This window comes from Podarcis liolepis (assembly GCF_965112155.1).
Source record: "Podarcis liolepis genome assembly, chromosome: Z".
In the NCBI taxonomy this organism is placed as follows: domain Eukaryota; kingdom Metazoa; phylum Chordata; class Lepidosauria; order Squamata; family Lacertidae; genus Podarcis; species Podarcis liolepis.
Window position 1 is genome coordinate 41,027,469 of NC_139570.1, and position 20,309 is coordinate 41,047,777.

Here is a 20,309-nt window from a genome sequence, read left to right on the forward strand (position 1 = left end):
GTTTCTGCCCATACTTTCACACGTCCTCTCTTTCCTCCATCCAAACAAGCAAGAAGCATTATTGGAGATCAAGGACATATTCCATCTAGGCAAAAACACTTGGGGCAGAGCACGGCCTGGGAAGTTTTCCAAGGGCCAGGCACAGAGGACTGGAGGGCCACTCCCCCCCCATTTGAATTTGCCCACCTCCATCCCACCAGTAAAAGACCAATTAAGTCCTACTTAAGTGAAGACTCACTTAAATTAAGGAATCTAATAGGAATTCCAACGAATTCTAACAGTAATATCCATTATTTTCAGCAGGTCTGCTCTGAATATGACTAGCATGGAAACAACCCCAGTGATTTATAATGCACAGAGCCTCATTTTGTGAGCGTACAGACTGGGTCCCAAAGACAGCTTTCATTAACGAGCTTATAGGTAAAAGGAAAAAAATCCCAAGCTTATAGCCCTAATCTAAAAGTGCATTCAAGTAACTCCCTTTGTGTTCCTGGCATTCAAGTGCTTCTGGGCTATTTTTACCAGCTTTTGGAAGACAGCCAGAATTGGTCATAAAACCAGTAGGAAACAAGGATTTGCCATTCATCTCACCATCAGCTGTTCCGCCCTCTGGTCAGCTGATGGCACACCAAGAAGAGGAGGCAAAGCAAAGGCAACGGAGGAGAGAGGAAAAAACCATCCATTGGCAAAGAAAAATAAATGCTTCTCTTTATGCAACTTTAACTGCAGCCCTGCAGATTTCTATTCCTCTAGAACAGCTTCCCCAAAACATTTGATAATGCAGGGAAGTGGTGTGTGTGTGTGTGTGTGGAGAGAGTCCTAGATTAAAATTGGAAACATACTTTGCTTGACACCCGATCTATCTTTTTGAGTAGATATGACAATCCAGCTGCGTAGATTTATAAATTCACTTGGCAATGCAAGCCTATGCATGATTATTCAGAAGTTAAGTCCTACTGTGTTCTTTGGGGTTTGCTTCCAGAAAGAAACATTGACAGGGTGATGCTAGGCATGCTTACTCAAAAACATGCATGATTTTAATAAGATTTAACTAAGAGTGCACAGAACTGCATCCTTGTAGCTTAATCCTGCACATGGCTATGAAGAAGTAAATCCTGTCAAGTTCAATATGCTTGACGCTTAGGAAGGACTTCAGCCTTAATTGACTAAAAAGGTTATCCAATTATTATTTTTAATACAAGTGCTTACAAAGAATGCATATTATCATTAATAATTTGACTGAAATCCATATGATTAATAGAGCGAGGGTCCCTTGAGACATCGTTTTGATTGTACATTCATGATGTGCTGGGTACTTTATCATATTGGGGCAGTTAAACATCACTCCACTGTTTCTGCTTGGCAAATGTTTTGGGGCAGACATACTGCTTCTTTTCCAATCGGTGCATGTCCCATAACTTCCTGCTGAAATCCATTTATACCACCAATGCTCCAGTATTACAACTACTACTACTACTACTACTACTACTACTACTACTACTACTACTATTTCTACCCCGCCTATCTGGCTTGGTTTCCCCAGCCACTCTGGGCAGCTTCCAACAAAAGATTAAAAATACATTAAAACATCAGTCATTAAAAACTTCCCTAAACAGGGCTGCCTTCAGATGTCTTCCAAATGTCATATAGTTGTTTATTTCTTTGACATCTGATGGGAGGGCGTTCCACAGGGTGGGCGCCACTACTGAGAAGGCCCTCTGCCTGCTTCCCTGCAACTTCAATTCTTGCAGGTTTCCTGGGGGAACGCAGGGGTACGCATACTCCTAAACATTTTGTGAATATTTGTACTTCTGTCTATTTCCTGTATTTATTTTTCCCAATTTGAACTATAAAATGGTGATTTTCTTGAGTTTATTAGGAAAAAAACCCACTGCTATTACCTTGGCAACCCAGAAATGTGCCCTGACACAATGAGATGCTGCAGCCCTGGGTTTTCAAAGATGAACACTCTAGCTTAAGCACTTTTGGATGCAAAGAAAGCAGGTCATATTATAGGCTGCCCAAAAATATGAGAGGAATGGAACAGCGAGCCTGACAGCAACCTCACTCTTTAATCTTGTAAACCACAAAATATTCTCAAAGTAACTCTGATTTTTTTTCCCTGCCCTCATATGAAGAAATATTTCATCCCCTTCCTGTAACCAGGCATGCAGTCTGATGCATCTCAGAGCTTGGAATAATGGAACCGCTACCAGGCTTAGTGTTTGATCGGGTATGCCTGTTTCTCTCTCCCCACCCCCACCCCGTCTGGAATAATTGCACCTCATCCCATCCCTATGGTGATGACTCTAGCATCTGCACACTGCAATTACTTCCAGCGTAAACACTGCCAAAGGGCTTTTGGGTCCTACCTCCCACAGAACTTCATTTCCTCCCTATGTCTGTGCCCACTGCCTTTGAGATATGGAGCAGTTGTGTTCAGAATCCAGCTGTTAAAAGGGGTGAGACTGGCTGTCACTCAATGGAGATTGGTCCACTGGGGCAAACGGGGCACTGCCCCACCAACTGTCTGGCCCCACACTGCCCTTCTTACTTGCAACCAGTTTAGGGAGTGGCACTGGCCGTCAGCTTCCACCTTCTCTTCAGGCTCAGAGGAGGGCAGAACTCTCAGTTTTAACTATGGTTTAGCATATCAGCTCCAGATATTGGAGGGAACTTGGGGAAGAATCTGCCTCCTCACTGTAGGAAGACCAGGGGGTTCTTGTGTGCGAGTTCCCAGGCTGGTGAGTTGAGCCTTGGCAGATGCCCAACTATGCTAAACCTTGACGTTCCATGTAGCAAAATCCTCTGCCTGAAATGATAGCACACTCCCAAATGACTGGATTTTAACAACTGTCTAATTTCATGTTCTTTTCTAAGAGGGAAGTTTTGATTTCTGTAGGCTTGTGTTTTCCTGTCTCTCCCATTAACAGTGGCTGGTGATTTCAGCCTGCCAGTGATCAGGAACCCCCTTCTATAATAAGCCTTGAGGTGGGTGGGAGCGCAAATTACAAGCAGCAGTGACTCATATTCTCTCTCTCTCTCTCTCTCCTTCCTCTTCTTGAGGATTTGGATAGGACTCATAGCTGCTGTAGCAGCTAGAAAGAAAAGTCTCCTGAAATTCTGCAGGGCTGCCAGGGGAACTAGCCCTGCAAACATTTAAGAGAAGACTGAATGGGTTCCTACTGACGATGTTTTCATATATTTGAATAAAAGGGGGGTGGGCTGTATGATCTTTTGGGTCTCAATCCAATCCCCTCCCCCAAATGAAAAGTCATTGGTGTAATGAGAGAAACTGGATACCTGGTGTAACTACACACACACACACACACACGTACATCTACACATCCTATGGAACATGTTTCTCTTCATTAAATTCACAAAGCAGTTTAAGCCCAAACACTCAAATGTATGTGATCACAAGGACTAGACAGGGGTCAGCAAACCTTTTCAGCAGGGGGCCGGTCCACTGTCCCTCAGACCTTGTGGGGGGCCGGACTATATTTGGGGGGACGAACGAATTCCTATGCCCCACAAATAACCCAGAGATGCATTTTAAATAAAAGGGCACATTCTACTCATGTAAAAACACGCTGATTCCCGGACCATCCGCGGGCTGGATTTAGAAGGCAATTGGGTTGGATCCGGGCTCCATGGACTAGAATCACATTCCTGTATGTGAAGCGTCTGAGCATCTGCAGCAACAGATGTCACTCAAGAGCCACCAATCTATTTAGGTTATGGGCACAATTTGATTTTTGAGCAAATACTGTGAACACTCCCTCCCCTCCACCGGTCACTTCTTTCTCTCCTGCCTTGCACCCCAGCCCTGGTGACAGACAAGAGAAAACGTATGTGTGCACATGCTATGCTTTGCTTTTGCATGGGACATGCATAAAAGTTGGATCCAGCAGACATAACAATGCCTTCAAAACCGCATAGAGTGGAAAGAGGAAGTGGGAAAGAGAGTCATTCTTCCATCTTCCTCCTGCCGCTCTATGTATCTTTGGAGGGAGAAAAAGGAAAGTACTTCACATCAAAGAGGCAGTGGGGATTCCCACTGTGCCCATGGGAACACTGGTGATTTCTACAGTAGCTTCTAATTTATAGTTAGTAAAGGTAAAGGGTCCCCTGACCATTAGGTCCAGTCGTGACCAACTCTGGGGTTGCAGTGCTTATCTCGCTTTACTGGCCGAGGGAGCCGGCGCACAGCTTCCGGGTCATGTGGCCAGCATGACTAAGCCGCTTCTGGTAAACCAGAGCAGCACACGGAAACGCCGTTTACCTTCCCGCCAGAGTGGTACCTATTTATCTACTTGCACTTTGACGTGCTTTTGAACGGCTACATTGGCAGGAGCAGGGACCAAGCAATGGGAGCTCACCCCATCACGGGGATTTGAACCGCCAACCTTCTGATTGGCAAGTCCTAGGCTCTGTGGTTTAACCCACAGCGCCACCTGCATCCCTTTATAGTTCGTTTTCTGTATCTATTTAAGCCATGGATCATGGCGTTCCTTGTTGCTTTTTAAAGAGTTTATTTTTGTGTTTTGCCTGTGTGCATGCAGAGGGGGAGTCTGTTGGTGTGGATGCAGTGCTACGCCACTTCAGGCACCATCAGGATTCACTTGTGCAACAGACCTCAGGACTGGACTTGCAAATGGATTTCAAACGCAAAACTCCTGTTGCACAGGAGACAACTGTACAGAATAAGAGGCGGGTGATACTGCAGCTGCCATGGCCACCAGTTGCTGGCTCCCTGCTTTTCTCCAATCAGAACCTGAAACATGGGCTGGCCCATTTCCATCAGTGTGTTCATGTAGTAGTGAGGGCTACATGTAGGGAGCTCCTTCAGATAAAGCAGCAATTGTGCTGGCCTTTGGTTGAGTGGGGAATGGCAGAATTACAGTGGTACCTCGCAAGATGAATGCCTCGCAAGACGGAAAACTCGCAAGATGAGTTTTCCTATGGGCTTGCTTCGCAAGACGATTTTCCCTATGGGCTTGCTTTGCAAGACGAAAACGTCTTGCTTTTTTGCAAGTTTGTTTCCTTTTTCTTAACACCGTTAATACAGTTGCGACTTGACTTCGAGGAGCAACTCATAGAACGTGGTGTGGTAGCCTTTTTTGAGCTTCTTGGTGATTTTTGAAGCTTTCCCAAAACTTTTCCGACACTGTGCTTCGCAAGATGAAAAAAACCGCAAGATGAAAAAACTTGCGAAACGAATTAATTTCGTCTTGCGAGGCACCACTGTAGCTCAAGCCCCCTCCCCAACTCCTGATTGGTGTTATTACCTGTGGTGTCTGGTGCCCATTGGGCAGACAGCAGAGCAGGAGCCAATGGCAGGCAGAGCAGGAGCCAATGGCAAGCAGAGCATTCATCTTCCTCCCTAAAGAGTTCTACAAGGGGTGACACTGAGCCTAAGGTGGAGGAAGATGGCAGCCAGGCCACTCTCTGCATTGGATGTAAGTAAGAAGGCAGGTACAGTGGTGCCTCGCAAGACGAAATTAATTCGTTTCGCGAGTTTTTTCGTCTTGCGAAGCACGGTTTCGGAAAAGTTTTGGGAAAGCTTCGAAAATCACCAAAGTCTTCAAAAAACTCAAAAAAGGCTACCACACCGCGTGCTGTGAGTTGCTCCTCAAAGTCAAGTCGCCACTGTATTAACGGTTTTAAGAAAAAGGAAACAAACTTGCAAGACGTTTTCGTCTTGCGAAGCAAGCCCATAGGGAAAATCGTCTTGCAAAGCAACTCAAAAAACCAAAAACTCTTTCGTCTTGCGAGTTTTCCGTCTTGCGAGGCATTCGTCTTGCGAGGTACCACTGTAAGTGGGGAGGTTGGCTGAGGATAGACTGAGGTTGTTGGGGCACTGCCCCATTCATTCCAATGCACTGCTTTCCACTGACTATGACTGCTTTTTACAGAGTTATTTGTTGTGTGCAGCCTGGCAGCTGGATCAGGAAGAGGAACCACCATGATCACACACTTTTGGGTATCCAGAGGCGGATGTATGGAAGAAAACTTCCATGCGCGTATGGCCACCAGATTGATCAGACTGGTTATTTCTATGTCTTGCACTGGATTTCATGCTGTCTTTAAATGCACAGCAGCAGCAGCAGCAGCAGCAGGAAAGGTTGCAGGTTTACTTAATAAAGAGAGGTATCCAGTTGCTATTTAGCCTTGTGGCAGCCATAAAACACACAATTTTTGCACAAATGATCAGCATTGATTTAACATTAGGAAGTCGTTAATTCACAAAACCTTCCCTTCCAGAAAGGTGTGGCACCCCAGACTGTGTCTCAGCTTTCAGCTCACATTTTAAAAAAAGCTTTCTGTGAGTTCTTAATTTAGAAGTTCCCCCAACTTTTTCTGCTTTGTATTCAAAGCCCCCCTTTCTAATAGTGAATATAGCAAAGTTATTATTGATCTTTGGGGATTCAGAGATCCACTTTTAGGGCAGTGACTGGGAACCTAGAGCCCATGGGTCTCTCCCCAGGCCACATGCCCTCCTCAGTCACCCTCCCTCCTGGCCCTGCTTCACATTCTGCTTGGGTGCTTTTAAAAGTGTCCTTGGAACTCTGCAAATGCCCCTTGCTTGCCCGGATGGAAGACAGAGAGGGGTACACGAACATGCATAAAACTAATATACTTGTAAAAAGGCAAAATTTGCATCCATTGCTCTGTCCACTTTTACCTCTGGTCTTTCCCGTCCCTGGCATGTCACTCCCCCCATGAGATTGCCCAGAATGGGAAAGGGAGTGGAAGGAGGCAAGGAAGATTATACTCATGGGTGTCTGTTGGAGTGGGCAAGGAGGGCAATTGCTCCCCCAATCCCTATGTATGTTCCATAATCCCTAAATTCCTAGCTAGCTGGCTTTTCTATTTTTAATGTAAATTTCTAGCAGTAAAACCCGAGATATGAGGCAAAACACACAGGTGATGCTCTCCTTATTTCTTTTGCACAAAATTAGCCAGTTACTCAGTGATGGCTGGCGCCCATTGTGACTGGTGGGCTAGAAGACTGGAAGCCCAAACATTAGGCAGTGCCAAAGCCAATGACAGGCAGAGTCAACTCATTTTAGCTTTGTCCCCATCCTCTTTCCCATTGAGCTTTGCAAATGGGGAGGAAGTGGTGGTGGTGGTGGAAAAGGAAGCTGACAGCCAATGCCACTCCCTGGACTGGTTCTTATCAGGAAGGAGGGCAGGTGAGTGGGGGGGGGCAGCTGAGAGCGGACCAAGGTTGGTAGAGCACTGCCCCATTTGCCTGAATGGGCCAACCTCCACTGCAGCTACTATCTCAACAGTGTTTTCAGCTGGTGAATTAAGTCGGAACAATGAGTGACATTTAAGAAAGCGGATCTGGCTAGCTGGGGTGAAACACCCATTGTCTTCTACACTCTAGAGAAGGAACTTCTTGGTTTGCTTTTGTGGCTTTTATGCTCATCTCCCGTGCTGGAAAAGTGATCACTGCCCTGTACAAAACAGTTCAAGTATGCAGGATTATTATTATTTTTTTGAGGGGTGGGGTGGATACAGCTGTAATGGGGGGGGTATAGTTTCAAAAAACAAAGGAGTAGCAAAACAACAACCGGAGTTCATGATATTTCAAACTCAGGTGTTCTTTCATACAAAAAAATGTTATCCCTCCCCCATTTATCAAATGACCCTGCCAGCATGTCCATGCAGACAGAATTTTCCATTATTATACCTATATTACATAGGGCAAGGCTGTGGCTAGAGTGCATGGGTAATGTCAGCACAACACAGCGTTGTTGTACCCAATTTGGATTATTTGTTTAATGTAATATCTGTACCCTGCTTTTCCAACAATAGCAATGAGCTCAAAGTGGCTCACAATAAAAACATCAAGACACTAACAAACATGACAACCCCTGTAGTATTAAAAACACAACAGCATAGGAAGATTAATAATAATAAATAATAATAATAATATTAATACAATTCAGTACAAACTAAGCTGTTTAGAGCATGATGATCCCACAAATGCCCATACATCTAGTTCTCCGGTCTTTTCAGACCTAAGACACTTTTTCATCCCCAAGCAAAACTTGTGCATTGCACCTTCTAAAAATAAGGAAATTGTGATTTTGTTTTTCAAAAAACAAGTTCTTGGAAAAAAAACTTTTTTCTCTTTTTAAGAAAGAATGAGTGCTTTTTTTGGCTATGCAAATTCATACAGTCAATTCATTCACTAAAACTAAGCTCTTTGCCCTGGCTTTTGACACCCAGGCTGCATATTTTCAGCACCTGCCTTATTTCTGTGATTGTAAGTTGTTTTAAACTGTTTTTAAAATTGTGCTTTAATTGTTGTAACCTGTCCTGAGCATAATAATAAATGACTCATCTAAGCTTTCTTTAACTGTGACAGCTGTATCAGAATGCATTCTTCTACACAAGTATTTATTTTCTTATTAAATGTGGGGGAGGGGTTTACCTGCCTTGCAACCAGATTATTTTCAAGGTGAGTAAATAAGAATTAAGGAACTTGGATAGAGGACATCTGTCTTTGAATCTGGACATCCAGTTTCTTCTCCCTCCCTCCTCCCTCTTTCTTTTCTTAAAAAGAGAAAGAACACAAGACAGAACACAAGAAAGACCTGCTGCACCAGGACAGTGGCTCATCTAAGCCATCATCCTGTTCTCACAGTGACAACCTGAGTGCAACAGCACTCTCCCCTCCTGTGGTTCCCTGCAACTGGTAATCAGAAGTATACTGCCTCTAACATTGGAGGTGGAACATAAGAGCCCTGCTGGATAAGGCTAGTGGTCCATATAGTCCACCATCCTGTTCTCACAGTGGCCAACCAGATGTTTCTGGGAAGCCCGCAAGCAGGACCTGAATGCAATAGCACCCTCCTCACTTGCAGGTCCTAGCATCTGGCATTTGGAAGCTGACTGCCTCCCAACAGTGGAAGCTGAACATAGCCATTGTGGCTAGTAGCCATCAATAGCCTTATTCCCCCATGCATCTATCTATTCTAAGGGTTCCCAAACTCTTGCCTGCAAGGTTTGCTCAGGAGCTCCCCAACATGATTCTGGTTTTGTAGGTTGAAGACAGGAGATGGAACACCCACCGCATTACATGTTCACACCAACTTTTACAGTGGTACCTCGGGTTACAGACGCTTCAGGTTACAGACTCCGCCAACCCAGAAATAGTACCTCAGGTTAAGAACTTTGCTTCAGGATGAGAACAGAAATTGTGCTCCGGTGGCACAGCGGCAGTGGGAGGCCCCATTAGCTAAAGTGGTGCTTCAGGTTAAGAACAGTTTTGGGTTAAGAACGGACCTCCAGAATGAATTAAGTACTTAACCCGAGGTACCACTGTACATGTAATTTTTACTGCTTCTTCTGTTTCTTGCATTTTATTTTATTGTATTACAATTGGAATTCCATAAAATGCAGCCAAATAGCAGTGTGAAGGAAATAAAAGAAGAAGATGATAATTTGGCATCTAGCCCAACACATTGCAACTGCTATAATGGGCAGAAAATTCATTAAGTGGTCCACCAAGACCCTCAGTGATTTTTAAGTGATGAGGGAACAATTTGGGAACCACTGGTCTAATCTTCTTTTAAAGCTACCCATGTTGGTGGTTATCACTTTTTCCAGTGGGAGTGAGTTCCATAGTTTAACTATGTGCTTTGTGAAGAAGGGCTTCCTTTCATCTGTCCTGAACTCAGCTTCATTGCTGAGAGTGCTATGAGAGCTGGAGGAAAACTTTTCTGTGTCTACATTCTCCACATCATTTTATATACTTCTATTATGTCGCCTCTTCCCCAGTGCTTCACTGGACAGCCCTTGGTTCTCGTATGAGGAGAAAGGAAGAATAACTTTACTTCCTTCCTTCTTGTGGCGAAGTCTTGTGTGAGGGAGATAAAAAGAAACAGAAAGGAGGAGGAAGGAAGAGAAAAGAGATAGAAAGAAAAGAAAAGAAAAGAAAAGAAAAGAAAAGAAAAGAAAAGAAAAGAAAATGTTTTGGTCCAATTCTGAGTCCCCACGGAAGACCAAGGATCTCTACATTTCATCAAAGAGCAACTTGTATCCTACGGGCTCAAACCTCAGAGGGAGCGATTTGATTGGCCGCTCCTCCTAGCCTTCCAGCACCCTTTTGACAGCCCCAGATTGTTTCACAGAAGCCTCAACAAGTGTTGCAGATAAGCTAAGGAGCTGCGTGTGATGAAGGAGCAGGTGACCCAGCTGTGTGTGTGTGAGAGAGACCCATATCAAGAGAGAGCTAAACTGGAAATCCTGCAAACAACGACCATCCCAATCCACGTATCAACGCCCCCCCCAAGCTTATAGCGCACACCCCCCCCCCGCCCTCCACTCTGCCTCTTCCCTGCCTAGTACACGCCGACTCCCTAAACTTCTGGTTCTCACGGACCGTGGGAGTCCGCGAAAATTCTATACCGCAATAAATCTGTTCGCTTTTAAGGGGCTCTTTGGTCAAAGCCTTGATGATTTCTTCCAAGTTGCGGGTCCAGCTCGAACCTGAACCCAAGCCTCCCCAAAGTAGCAAGATCGCGCCCCCAACCCACATAATTCCCACCCCATCAAGAGCATCTCCCATACCCAGAGGGGAGGGACCGACACGTCAGATCGCCCGGAGGAGGGGAAAGGAGGAGGAGGGGGACCCCCAAACCCGGATCTGTTGCGCTCGTCTCCGCCCCCTCCCTCTCTTTCTCCCTTCCAAGCGGCCTGCTCGGGGGTCTTACCTGGGCTTGCAATGGAAAAGCAAAAAGGAGCTCAAGCTGATTCCAACCCACCGAAGTAAGATACGAGTGGGCCGGTCCGAACTGAGCTCAGCTGAGAGGAAGAAGAGAAGAAGAAAAGAGGGAGAGAGGGAGGGAGGAAGGGAGCGCTGGGCTGGGCTGGGAGGGGCAGGGCATCTTCCGCCTCCTCTGCCTCTGTGCGCCCCGCCCAGCGCATTGAAGACCCACAGCCCACTCAGAAGCGCTTAGGGGTGGAGCATTTTGGTGTTGCAGAGAGCTGGCCCTGAGCGTCCGGTAGCTGATCTTTCGGAAGGGGCATGTGGGCGGGAGAGACGTGGCGACGAGAGAGCCCTAAGAGTCAGAGCCGTCTAGCAAAGCGTCTCCCTTTCCCCACCCGCTCCAGAACTCAGTAATAATAATAATAATTTATTATTTATACCCCGCCCATCTGGCTAGGTTTCCCCAGCCACTCTGAGCGGCTTCCAACAAAACACTAAAATACAATAACCTATTAAACATTAACAGGTTTCCCTAAACAGGGCTGCCTTCAGATGTCTTCTAAAAGTTTGGTAGTTATTTTTCTCTTTGACACCTGGTGGGAGGGTATTCCACAGGACAGGTGCCACCACTTAGAAGGCCCTCTGCCTGGTTCCCTGTAACTTGGCTTCTCGCAGGGAGGGAACCGCCAGAAGGCCCTCAACACTGGACCTCAATGTCCGGGCAGAATGATGGGGGTGGAGACGCTCCTTCAGACTAGCTTTGATGACCCCTTGGATTCCCTCCTACTCAATTTCAATGATTCTGGTCCTCTGGTGGCCTACAGGGGCAGAGCATGTGCTTTGCATGCAGAAGGTAACAGGTTCAATCCCTGGCCTTGGGCTGGAAACTAGCCATCCCTGAAAGAAAAGCCACCCCAAGAAAAGCGGCTGCCACTCACCTGTAGACAATACTGAGCATGATGGGATCAGTGGTGTGACTCAACAGGACAGCTTTCTGTGTTCCTCCTTTTTTCTTTTGTCCAAGTGTCTAGTACAAAGGTAGACAGCCTCTGACTGTGGAGGTTCCATTTAGCATCCCTATTTATACTAACAGCAAACTCAGTTCTCCAGAGGTGGTTCCTTATGTAGCCAAACCAGCATCATACATGTACAAAAGAGAGGTACATGGCGCATGGCACTCAGCATCTGGTGTGCCCTCAGCTGAGTTAATTGGGCCTTCCAAGTAAGAATGGAACTGCCTGTGCCCACTTACTAGGGAGAATAAGTACCACCAGCTCAGCTGGGTGTATAGTACTTCTGAGTGAAATATGCTACCTTATTAAAGGCAATAAATTTTTATTTTTTATTTATGTGTTTATTACAGTTTTGACCCAGGATCTGATTGATGCACCTCTCAGAATAGTTATGCAAACATCTGTTTTCTTGGGGTGAGGAATCTCTTGCAGGCAGCTTTGAGACAAATTGGATGTGGTGTTGGCACAGTTCACTATCTTGCTGTACTATCTATTTTCAGATTGCAGGACATGGGACAGAGTGGCTAGCAGCAGAGGGCAGAAATCCAGCTGGTGTAAGGTCTCCCAGTGCAGGTTCCCCAGGAAAAGCTCTGGCTGTTGAAGGGAGAGGCACTGTGCTAGACAAAATAGTTGGCAACCCTTCCATGTGATTTTGCTAAGCAGGACAAAAGAAATGTCTAAAATAGTTTGGTATGTTTATGTATAGGAGTAGGCCATAATTGGAAGAGGGTTGAAAATAAATCTGCCACTTACACAATTCCTAGAATTCTGGGCATATACCTTTAAACCATAGTTTAATTTAAGTGTGATGTACAACCCACTATGTTGGCAGCAAAGGTGTATTGTTGTTTTTTTAAAATCATTCGGAATATTTTGGATACTGAACCACATGATTTGAGTTCTGGGGCATGAACTGAGGACACAATTTCATTACTATGTATTAAATACATTTATGATCTCAAGAATCCTCATCACAAATAGGCCCAGTATGCTGCAGCTAAGCTGGTCCAGATCTGGTCCATGCATGAATGTTAATTAATCTGGAAGTGCAAAAAGAACAGAGAGGTTTCTTGCATCTTTAATACAAACAGATATATTATGTCTTACGTTTTAGTGGACTGGAAGAAAACAATTTATCATAGAATCATAGAATCATAGAGTTGGAAGAGACCACAAGGGCCATCGAGTCCAATCCCCTGCCAAGCAGGAAACACCATCAGAGCACTCCTGACATATGGTTGTCAAGCCTCTGCTTAAAGACCTCCAAAGTAGGAGACTCCACCACACTCCTGGGCAGCAAATTCCACTGTCAAACAGCTCTTACTGTCAGGAAGTTCTTCCTAATGTTTAGGTGGAATCTTCTTTCTTGTAGTTTGGATCCATTGCTCCGTGTCCGCTTCTCTGGAGCAGCAAAAAACAACCTTTCTCCCTCCTCTATGTGACATCCTTTTATATATTTGAACATGGCTATCATATCACCCCTTAACCTCCTCTTCTCCAGGCTAAACATGTCCAGCTCCCTTAGCCGATCCATTAAGCGTTATCCTCCCCTCTCCTCTAAAGACAGAGGGATAGTGTGGCATAGTGGTTATACCAGCACCTTGGGAACCAAGGTTCATATCACTACTCTGCTCTAAAGCTCATTGGATATACTTCTACTGTACCAATCATCATCTAACCTTTCTCACAGGGTTGTGTTGAGGAGAAAATGGGAAGGTGGAGAACCATGTGTGTCACTGTAAGTTCACTGGAGGAAAGGTGTGATATATATGTAATAAATATGTATTTATTAGATGGGGGGAGGATGTGTTATGAGGTATATATCCACTTAACATGTGAACTCAATGTACATATAGTTCTAAGAAGGGTACAATCTTTTGTGTAGAGCCAGGCTATCCATCAATTAAAAACACATGTATACCTTAGAAAAAGTTTTGTTTATCACACAGAAATGAAAATAGACAGAATATTCATGTGCTGCTTCTGACAGCAAGGGTGCAAATATGCAGGCATCAAATAATCATTCAGTATATACACTGTAATAAGAATTTTAGGTCTCAAATATATACAGTCATACCTCGGGTTACGAACGCTGCGGGTTGTGCGTTTTTGGGTTGTGGACCATGCTGAACCCGGAAGTACCGGAACCTGTAAGTACCAGGTTACTTCCGGGTTTCGGCGCTCGTGCATGCGCAAAAGCACAAAATGACAATGTGCACAGAAGCACTGAATTGCATCACGTGTGTGCGCAGACGCGGTGCTTCAAGCTGCAAATGCTGCAGGTTGCAAATGTGCCTCCCGCACAGATCACGTTCGCAATCCGAGGTATGACTGTGAATTAAATGTTCATAAATTTACAAGGCAAACAAATACATAAGTTTGTAAACGACTTGTCTGAAATAGTACAGGAGAACAATCCTGAAACCATTTTGACGCTCCCAAATTGACCTCAAATGTTTCTCTGCAAGGAGGAAGGAAATGGGAAAGCCTCTCCATTGTCCTTTGCTTACTGATCTTTAGGGCATCTTTGTGTATGAATAGGGGGAGCCTGTGACCCGGATTCAGGAATTAAAGTATTTACCATCACAAAAGATGGCCAGGCTGCCCAAGTGAGCAATCACTGGCCATTGTCAGGTATCCTGGCAGACAGGATTTCTGTTCTAGACCACCTCTTTCTGTGATGTATGTATGAGGTTTTTGGGGATGGTCTTGAGCTACAAAAGTCTATATAAGGGCTTGCACACCATTGTTCTGGGTTCCTCCTTCCTCCTGCATGTGGTGAGTGAGGACCCTGCTGCAACAGCTTTAATAAAGATCAGACTTACTATTCAATATTCTCTGGTTGGTCTCTGTTATTTTCACCTACCAATAGGGAACCCACTTAAGGACTCTACATGGGCTCTTGGATACCCCATAAGGGAAAAGGAGCAGATTTTGTTTACATCAACACACACCTTGATTATAGAGAAAAAGGGATCCTTAAATATGCCAAAAGTGTGGAGAATGAGTGCAGCAATTTGTGACAGATTCACACGAAAAGAAATAAAAATAGGGGAGGAGTACATGTGATCAATAGGACGCGGGTGGTGCTGTGGGTTAAACCACAGAGCCTAGGACTTGCCGAACAGAAGGTGTTTCTGTGCGCTGCTCTGGTTCGCCAGAAGCAGCTTAGTCATGCTGGCCACATGACCCGGAAGCTGTATGCCGGCTCCCTCGGCCAATAAAGCGAGATGAGTGCTACAACTCCAGAGTTGTCCGCGACTGGACCTAATGGTCAGGGGTCCTTTTACCTTTACATGTGATCTTGGAGCAAGCGGAACACAAAGACAATGATTTGAGATCTGTGCCTTCTCCAAGAGTTAAGCTCCCCTCTTCAGAATCCTATGCCAGGAAGGCAACAGTCTCGCACCCATTCTTTGGTCTGTGAGCCAGCAAAGTGAGGAGTGGTCCTTCAAATCACAGTGGAGCTAATAGGGGTTCCTGATAGGGTTCTGAGCTGACTTAGATAGAAAATTCAGGCTTTAAGGATAGTTTAAACCCAAATAAGCTCTATGGAAACGGGAGAGGGCTTTGTTTAGTGAGTGAATAACAACACACCCAAGTCCTTTGAATTATTGTTTCTTCTTTCTAGTGCAGTGTTTTTCAACCACTGTTCCGTGGCACACTAGTGTGCCGCGAGATGTTGCCTGGTGTGTCGTGGGAAAAATTGAAAAATTGGTAAGATTTTAAAAAAATTAAAATCAAATTTTCGCCCACTAGGCGGGTGCCAGACTGTGTCCTGGGTATGGGAGGGGGGTTTGACCCCACCCTCGGCCAGCAGGGGCGCCGATTGGCACTCCTCAGGGGGACACCCTCCACTTTTCTGATGTCCGGGCTGTGATTGGTCCAGACTCCAGCCTGGACCTATCACAGTAGGACATCATCTTCCGACTTCCTTCCCACCCGAGCACAGTGTGCGCAGCAGTGGAGAGAAGAAGACGTCACGACTCGAGTCACCAGGAGGACCGGAGAAGTTGTCATTTTATTTCTCTTCAGTCTCCACTGAATGCCTTGACTGGGTTAGGGATCTTTATAGCTCAGCATCAGTTGGTGGAAAAGACATGACTTTACAGGAGCAGGAGGAACTAACTGAACTGAGACAAAATCGTGGTTTCAAGCTAAGATTTGCTGATCTACCTTTGGACAGTTTTTGGTTGGATACTGCCAAGGAGTTCCCCCTTCTGGCAAACAAAGCTATTTTGACATTGCTCCCATTTTCTACTACATATCTGTGTGAGATGAACTTTTCAAGCATGATTGCTATAAAAACTAAATACGTACAGAGAGAGACTGAGAGCTGTTGACGAAGAGCTACCTGTGTGTCTTTCTTCGATTCCAGCCAGAATATCAGCTTTGTGTTCAGCCAAACAGGCCAGGTTGCGCACTGAATAAAGTATTTTATAATTTTTCATATTTCTATTTACTTACTATTTCATAATAAAGTAATTATAAAATACTTTCTTTGTGTTTATTTGATTCCTATTCAAGAGAATTACTTTATATATAGTCAATATAGGCACAGAGTTATTTTTTTTAACATTTTCTAATGGTGGTGTGCCTCGAGATTTTTTTCATGAAACAAGTGTGCCTTTACCCAAAAAAGGTTGAAAAACACTGTTCTAGTGCACTATTCATAGAATGTAGTCTTAGAAGAGACCTCTAGAGTCATCTAGTCCAAATCTTTGCAAATGCAAGAATCGCAACCAAAGCATCCATGACTGATGGCCATCCAACCTCTGTTAAAAACCTCCAATGAAGCAGAGTCAATTTATAGGATGGGAAACTACTATCCTGATTCAAGCCTAAGCAACAATTTAAATCAACAGCATAGTCTATTGCCACAAACAGCTAAAAACATGGTGATGCCATAACAGGTCTGGGTTTGAATTTGTTAGTATTGCTGAAACTCACTTGTGCATCCTATTTAAGCAATGGGGTCGTCCCCCACGGTAATTGTCAGGGTTAGTAAAAACGACATTGGACAGAGGTGGAAAGATTTGAGTTGCATCTCAAGCAAGGAAACAAACAGAAACAAAGATTAGCAACAGGTGAAGGTTTCTAGAAACCACAAGACTTATGCAGTGTAGTTGATAGCACCAAGAAACCCATCAGCAGCAATTGAAGGAGAGGGAAGTGGTTTGATGAGGGCCTAACATTTTCTGTGTGTTTAAAAGAATTTTCCACATGTCTAGCTCTTTCATCACATATATATACCACTTCCTCATAGTTGCCTCAGGCACTCAGTGGTGGCTCATATGCACTGGGGACTATTTCCCAGGGACAGTCCTGGAATTACAAAAACCATTGTCCCATCCCCGGCTCTGAGCCTTTTTCGCCTGGGGGTTCCCCAACTGGTGCCTCCCATCTCTCCTCTGCATCCAGATGGGGGAGAAATTTGATTTTGTTTTCATTTTAATGAGAAACTACCTGATTTGTACTCATAGCTGTCAACTTACAGATTTGAAAATAAGGGACCAGCAGCCTTGAAAATAAGGGACCAGCAGCCTTGAAAATAAGGGACCAGCAGCCAAAATAAGGGACCTGCAGCCTCACCTGTTCCAGGCACTCCAGTCTTCCTGTCCTCCTGCAGTCTGGTCAAACTCATGCTGTCCAACCAACTTTGTAACCAGAGGTTCAGCTGTATAGAATCTGAATCACATGCACCACAAGGCCTATGCGGCCTCAACTTAAGATGGCTCCCTGGCCTGGCTTTGCACTGCAAAGTTTGCAGCAGCACGTGCAACAAAATGGCGTCCAGCATTCAAAAAACCCCTCAGCTTGCATTAACTAGCCACACACAAGGCATGCAAGCTGCACCCCCCCCCAGTCGTTCTTAGACTTCTTATTGGGTGAGCAACACAGCCAAGCAACACAGTTGGAGCCTCCCTCCTCCCTGGCCGGCAGGGAAGGAGAGGAGCTGCTTCCTTTGAAATTTAAGGGACATCATTTAAGGGACATTTAAGGGACATCCATCAATAAGGGACAGCAGCAGGACATGGCACTGGAATAAGGGGCTGTCCCTTCAAATAAGGGACACTTGACAGCTATGGTTGTACTTCTCAAATCAATGTGTGAACTGACATGGCTGTCCTTCAAACTATGCATTTTCCCAAATTTGGCAATGTAAAAGAGTGTGGTACATATAAAGAGACATATTAAGAGAAAATTGCATAGGAATGCATATATTGGTGAAAATAGCATATAAATATACATTGTATTAGGAGAAAATGTTTGCAAAAAGATGTATATTAGTCAAATGTGTATATAAAAATGTGTTTACATGAAAATGCTAGTTAATTGTGATGCAAATTTTTAAGAAGAAACTTGCAAATTGCTGCAAAAATGCAAACTGAATTTAAGATTGAGAACATGAGGAATGGAATTGACTGCAGTGTGGAACTTACTTCCAAGAAAACATGCATTGAATCTGGTTGCATGGAACCATTCCACTGGCCTTTTCTGTTCCACTGTTGTAAATCTGTTCAGGATTTTAATCTTGTTCAGCCTAGCGGAGATATTTTCCACTGTGCTGTGTTTGCAGAAGGCTCAGCCTTCCACCTCCTCCTCCTAGTCTTTTGAAGGTGTGTATGTGTCTCATAAAAATAAAAACTGATAGACTAAAGGCTGAAGCCATGCCCTAAGGAACACAATAGTGGCTGCATCAGTCCAGTGCTTTTTGAGACAAAGGATATGTTCTTATCAAGACAGAATACCTTTGAGAGCTGTCTTTGTTTCACCTTGGCAATATTAAGAGCAATAAAAACTTTTATGCAGTGTAAGAGCTTAAGAAGAGTCCTGCTGGATAAGGCCAATGGTCCATCCAGTCCAACAGCCTGCTCTCAGCATGCCAGTCAGCAGAGGAGGAACACAATAGCACTCTCCTGTTCAAGATCTCCAGCAATTGCGTACCCTCCAACTGTTCTCCAATGAAAATTGTTGTTGTTGTTTAGTCGTTTATTCGTGTCCGACTCTTCGTGACCCCCTGGACCAGAGCACGCCAGGCACTCCTGTCTTCCACTGCCTCCCGCAGTTTGGTCAAACTCATGCTAGTAGCTTTGAGAACACTGTCCAACCATTTCGTCCTCTGTCGTCCCCTTCTCCTTGTGCCCTCCATCTTTCCCAACATCAGGGTCTTTTCCAGGGAGTCTTCTCTTCTCATGAGGTAGACAAAGTACTGGAGCCTCAGCTTCACGATCTGTCCTTCCAGTGAGCACTCAGGGCTGATTTCCCTAAGAATGGATAGGTTTGATCTTCTTGCAGTCCATGGGACTCTCAAGAGTCTCCTCCAGCACCAGAATTCAAAAGCATCAATTCTTCGGCGATCAGCCTTCTTGATGGTCCAGCTCTCACTTCCATACATCACTACTGGGAAAACCAGAGCTTTAACTATACAGACCTTTGTTGGCAAGGTGATGTCTCTGCTTTTTAAGATGCTGTCTAGGTTTGTCATTGCTTTTCTCCCAAGGAGCAGGCATCTTTTAATTTTGTGGCTGCTGTCACCATCCCAATTAAAATAGAGACGTTCTATTCTACACCAGGAAGCTTCTCCCACATTTGATCTCGCCACACACATAGATGTCATATACATGTATACATCTGCCGCCTTGAGCCAATTACAACCTCTCAGCTTAACCTACCTCACAGGGTTGTTGTAAAGAAAAAAATGTGTGAGGGAAGGGATCATGTAGAACACCTTCAACAGATAAATGGAATTAAATAAAAAATTAGCTGTAAACTGCCTTGCATCCCTGTCAGGGAAAAAGACAGGAAACAACAACGGAAACAGAGAAAAATCAGGAACCTACCAGACAGGAAATCCTATTGAGCTCAGTAGGGCATAGTTCTAAGTAAAAATGTTTAGGATTGCAGTATAAGGCTGCCCAATCTCTACGCCATTCGGTGGGATTTCATTTCTTCACGTGCCAAATTCAGACATACTGTACAAAACTTTTCCTCAACCAAAGTTTGGCGTTCATGATGTGTTTTTTCTGCTCTTACTTTTCTACATTATATGCTCTCTCTTTATTGGGAATTACAGAGCTTTTTTCTAAAGAAAATTTTTTTAGGGGTACTCTCGTTTTCCTACTCATATTGAAACACTGCCCCTCAATGAGGCCAAACTTAGATTCACAAAATGTTTAGGGAGGACCCCTGCATCCCCCCAGGAAAGCACTGGGGAAATACAACTCTGCACTGCTATGTTTTGTAATTTTGATTGCATTTTTTCTTGTTTGTACAGTACTTTCAATTTTACATTAATAAAGAACTTCATTTTTCAACAATAGGTTGTAAATATATTTAGTGGCCTGTATTTCTGTTCTGCAATGATTCTTTGTTTCATTAAGCATCCCTACCTCCAGCTACAGGCCTGCTTTTGCTTCTGTTTATTTAGAAACTGGCCCAGTGATTGAAATATAATCCCATAATGTGCTTGCCATGTGCCACCGTGACCAAAGGCTGCAACTTTTGTTGCTGCACATTTTTGTTTAGCTTGGCATATGTATGTGTTTAATTCTAAAACTTGCCAG

General features: G+C 44.5%; 1 protein-coding gene across 1 annotated transcript in view; it reads right to left on the reverse strand.

The window, feature by feature from the left end:
• The window catches only part of GSN (gelsolin), a 61,293-nt gene extending 50,176 nt beyond the window's left edge, over positions 1-11,117 (reverse strand). Inside the window, exon 1 of the mRNA XM_083485832.1 lies at positions 10,734-11,117. The gene's annotated coding sequence lies outside the window, so the exon portion shown is untranslated. The remainder of the gene's footprint in view (positions 1-10,733) is intronic.
• Between the last annotated feature and the right edge of the window lie 9,192 nt (positions 11,118-20,309).